We start from the raw sequence: 5185 nt of genomic DNA, 5'->3' as shown, positions 1-5185 counted from the left end.
CTTGCTAGTATGATTTACAACCTTGTTAGCATGTTAAACTTGATAATGAGTGAGTAGTTTCCTTAACTAGGGTTAATGGGGATTTAGGGAGAACCAACATGGGGATTGATTCATGCTTAATCTAATATGTTTTCATAATTAATTTGCTTGCTTGTTGTGATTCCAACTTATGCACATGTTATGTTTGATGAAATGCGAGCCTATGAATCCTTGCATTTTTTACCCATCACTTACCTTTTCAATGAGACTTGTAAGACATAAACCAACTCGAGTCTCATTAGACCATGCATATAGTTGGATAGGGAGGATTAAGTCGACTTGTAGGTGTTGTACAATCTAATTGATTCGGCTCCGGAACCCAAACCTTCTTAGGGATTATAAGATATATACTAACTCGATCCCATCACAACAATAATTGCTTGCATCTAGTAGAGAACATGTTTGTATGATCAAATCCCATGAATCCCCTATGAACCCATGACACCCTAGTTCTTTTAATCAATTGTTTACAACTAATTTTAATCATCTTGCTTGTTTTCATTACTTTATTTACATTTGTTGATTAGTTTAGCTGATCTCCTACCTCAACCCAAATTGTGACACCCTTAAACACAACCATTTGCAATCGAAAATCCTACATCAATACCCGTCCCTTGGGATCCGACCTTTACTTACCTCTTTACTAAGAGTAGAATAGTTTGTGAAGTTATAAATATTGTTTTGGTCTAGGTAACTTTTGACGACGAGTAACAAAACCGATACGACAAAAAATGGCGCCGTTGCCGGGGACGGTGTTAACTTGATTTGATTTTCTTTGATTTTTTTTAGTTGTGTCTTTCTTTACCTTGGGGAAGTCAAACTCCTCAAGGTTTGTTCTAATTGTTTTCGAGTTATTTGATATTTTGCATGTCTAGGAGATCACAAGGTAACTTGTTACCCATTGATCTTGAAATTGAAAGAAATTTGACCAACAATAGAAGAGTTGCTAGAAATACTTTGAGAGGTATTGGTGAGATTGTGGACATTCAACCAAATAACATTGAGTTCATCAACCCTTTTGCAAGAGAAGGGGAGGATGACCCATCACAAAACCAACCACAAAATCAACCTACTATGCCTAAATTTTTACCACATTCCGTACCAACCGAGGAAAACCTACCAAATGGTACTCTTACCCCGCAACACTTAACCGGTAATTTCATTGCAAAATCCGCATTTATACAATTAGTTGAGAGAAGTCAATTTGGGGGGATGCCTAGTGAAGACCCTCATTCTCATATGGAGACTTTTTGTGACTATTGTGATGCAATTTCTCAAACCGGGGTGACTCAGGACCAAATTCGATGGGTCTTATTTCCTTTTTCTTTGGTTGGTTCCGCGAAACAATGGTTGAAGAGCCTAGACAAGCCTACTCTTGGTATTGACTCTTAAAATAAATTGGCACTTGCTTTCTACAAAAAGTTCTATCATCCAAAAAAGACTAACATGTTGAGAGCCCAAATCACCGGGTTCAAACAATGGGACGAAGAATCTTTGTAAGAAGCATGGGAGAGATTCAAGGATACTTGCCGATCTTGTCCACATCATGGACTTAGCGAGTGGTTCCTTGTACAACAATTTTGGAATGGTATATATGAAGACTCCCGAAACATTCTCAATATGGGATCAAATGGTATGTTTACCGAAGTTGATGATAATTAAACATGGAACAAGATTGAAAAAATGGCGGTCCATAACTCACAATATAGTAGACCTCGGAAGGCTACTAGAGGAGGAAAGAATGAAGTGGACTCTATTACTCAATTGGGTGCTCAACTTAGTGCTCATATTGACACCATTAATTTGAAGTTTGAGAAGGCTATGGCTAAACTTAAAGAGGCCTCCAAATCACCTAAGCAACATAGGAATGCCATGGTGGCATCTTCATCAATTCCATGTGGAGTATGTGAGAGTTGCGGAACTTTGGGACATGACCAAAGTGAATGTAGGGGAACAAGTGAATGTTTTCCAAGCATACAAGAGTGGTACCCCTTATTCCAACTATTACAATGAAAACACCAAATTCCATCCCAACCTCTCATACAAAAGCCAAAATGTTCAAAACCCTCAAACAACATACACCCCACCTCCAATGATAAACCAAGCTCAAAGACCCTTTTATAATAAAAAACAAGGTTATAAAAATCAACCTCCATACAATCAAACAAATGACCAAGGTTTTGATGTTCAAAAAGCGGTCCTCCAAATACAAAAGAACCAACAAGAGTTTTTCACTCAAATGCAAAAGAATAGTCAAGCAAAAGACATCACCATCAATAACATCCTAGCTCATACAAATATGTTGGAGACCCAAATGTCTCAATTAGCATCTTCAATTTCACAAAGACAAAAGGGGCAATTGCCACCTCAAGGTAATCCCCCAAGACAAGAGTCGGTGAGTGCCATCCATTTAAGGAGTGGTACAAGGTATGAAGAGCCGAAGAGGCCCGTTTATGAAGATGTTATGAATACTAGTGACAAGGAAAGAGTTTTTGAAGACTCTAAGAAAGAAGAAGAACCCACCACCATTCAAGAAATTTCAAAGGAGAATGAAGAGAAGGCTAAGGAGAAAGAGCCTATTGTGATTCGACTTCCATTTCCAAGTCGTCAAGCTAAGCCTAAGTTTGATGAACAACTTGGGAAGTTTATGAAGATTGTGAAGAACTTTGAAGTCTCAATTCCATTTACGGAATTAATCAATCATGTTCCGGCCTATGCGAAATACATGAAAGATATTCTTACAACGAAGAAATCCATGCGGAAACTTGAGACTATTGCCTTCACTAAGGTGAGTAGTGCCATCCTACAAGGAAGTTCACCTCCAAAACTAAAGGATCCGAGAAGTTTCTATATTCCATGGACCATTGGCGACACTACGATCAACAAAGCTTTATGTGACCTTGGGGCAAGTGTGAGTGTCATGCCATATTCGGTATGCAAAAGGTTAGGAATGGGAGAGCTTAAGTGCACTAATATCACACTTCAAATGGCGGATCGATCAACGAAGACACCTTTAGGGGTATAGGAAGATGTGCCGGTAAGAATTGGCAAGTTCTTCATCCCGGTGGACTTTGTTATTGTTGATATGGAGGAAGACTCCAACATTCCTATCATTTTAGGAAGACCTTTCTTACACACCGCGGGAGCGGTGATTGACGTGAAACATGGAGCGCTCACCCTTGAAGTGGGAGATGAAACAATTACTTTTAATCTTGACAAGACAATGAGAGCTCCCCGACTGCATGAGCCATGTTTCATGGTTGATCATTATAGCCGAGAAAGTGATAGGAGGAAGTTGACATCTTAATGCAAAGAACAAGATATGGGTAAAGAATCACCACTCATATGGAAGAAGAAAATGGGTAATCTCCAAGATGCTCCGTCCAAAGAGCAAGAATGTTTCAACAAGAATGAGAGCTTGAATAGCTCACCACCACTCATGACAAGAGAATAATAAGGCCTCATTGGCCATAATGACAAGAAGAAAGAGGAGTTGTTCTCATCAACTCATGATACTATTGGGGAACAAGTAGATGAAGTATGCGGTCTTTGGGATGATGAGTTTAAAGGGTTATTTAATCCTTATATCGGTAATTCTATGACCCAAGATCACAATGAAGAACAACATGTGCAAAGGTCTATTGAGGATCTTTATCATGACAATGAACAAGCTTTTGACTACTTCTTCAAGGTGTTGAGCAACATCAACAACACCTTGGCTATGCCCCCTTGACATCTAATTTATGGATGAGAGTTTGGTGGAGTCCTCCCTAAACCACCATTTGTAAATATTCTAACCCCTTAACTTGCACTTTACTTATTGTATTGCATTTTTGTCAATTTTGTATTTGTATTTTTACGCCTTAATCAAGATTTTCATCATTTCAAGAGAAAGTGAGGGAGGGACTTATATGATTATTGATGTGTAGTGTTTTGACATAGTGTGGGGATAGCAATTGCCTAGGCTATCCAAACTTTCGTAGTGCCCCTACAATGAAGACCAAAGGAATGAAGAGTAAATGACACAGGTTATGAAATACCCATGGATGGAACTGAATTCGTGAGATAGAGGGACAATCCGAGCGGCCCGACAAGAATCCGCTCATCCTGACAGACAATCCGAGCGTCCTGGGAAGAAGACGCTCGTCCTGAGAGAGCTGGAAAGAAAAATTTGGTCTGACTGAAGATCTGAGCGTCTCCACGTAGAATCCGCCCGTCTCAGTCAAGACGCTCGTCTCACCAAGGATCCGCTCGTCTTACTGCTGGTAAAATTTGTGATTTCCTCCTGACAAGGAATTCTAGCGTCCTCGAGTAAATCCGCTCGTCTCCCTTCAGAAAGACGCTTGTCTTCCTCAGAAGACGCTCGTCTCAAAGACGGTCTTATTTTTCAAGCAAAGCAAGCGAGAATCCGAGCGTCCCGACCCAGAATTCGCTTGTCTCCCCTCTGTAATTCAAATCCAACGGGATTAAAACCCCACCTTTCCCATTTCATTTTACTCATTCAAAACACAACCACATCTCCAAAACCCTCAAAAGCCTCAATCCCTCCATCCACAAAAATTAAAATTCTCAACCAAATTCACCCAAATTAATTCCAAACTCCCTCAAAACTCAAACAAATCACTCTATGTCAACAACAAGCAATCAGAACACCAAAATCTTCAAAGTTTGAATCGATTTTTAGGATACAAGGCAAAATTCAACTATCCTAAGTCGATTTGGGTCTTATTGAAACTTGAAGAAATCAAGCATACCTTTGGTGTTACTACATACAAGGAGAAGATGGCTGGGACAAAAGGTGGAAGCAAGGCACCTCCAAAGAAGAATCTCTCAAAAAGGCAACAAGCTCTTCAAGCTTCAAAGGCTTTGGTGGTTCAAAGTGCAAGTATGAAGATTCAAGAGACTACTCCTCCTATGGTGGAAACTACTACTTCTAATCCGTTTGTTGAGCAACTAGATAATTATCCGGAGGTAATTTTCGCATCTGATGCCTATAGTAAGAAATTTTTATCTCTTGCTAAGAAATCTATTTTACCCACCAAGTTCATATGCCAAGAGACTTTGACCAAATTAAGTGTCTTAAAACAAACCAAGAATTTCTTTGAGTCCATGGGATTGCTTACTTTGTTTAATATGCAAGAGTTGA

General features: G+C 39.5%; 1 non-coding gene across 1 annotated transcript; it reads right to left on the bottom strand.

The window, feature by feature from the left end:
- Positions 1-1485: 1485 nt before the first annotated feature.
- On the bottom strand, positions 1486-1592 carry LOC141635427 (small nucleolar RNA R71). Its single transcript, XR_012540118.1, has one exon. It is a non-coding gene; the product is annotated as a small nucleolar RNA R71 (small nucleolar RNA).
- Positions 1593-5185: the final 3593 nt, after the last annotated feature.

The sequence above is a fragment of the Silene latifolia genome, chromosome Y (assembly GCF_048544455.1).
Source record: "Silene latifolia isolate original U9 population chromosome Y, ASM4854445v1, whole genome shotgun sequence".
Classification (NCBI taxonomy): Eukaryota; Viridiplantae; Streptophyta; class Magnoliopsida; order Caryophyllales; family Caryophyllaceae; genus Silene; species Silene latifolia.
The sequence above is the reverse complement of the archived record's forward strand: the minus strand, read 5'-3'. Positions and strand labels throughout refer to the sequence as shown.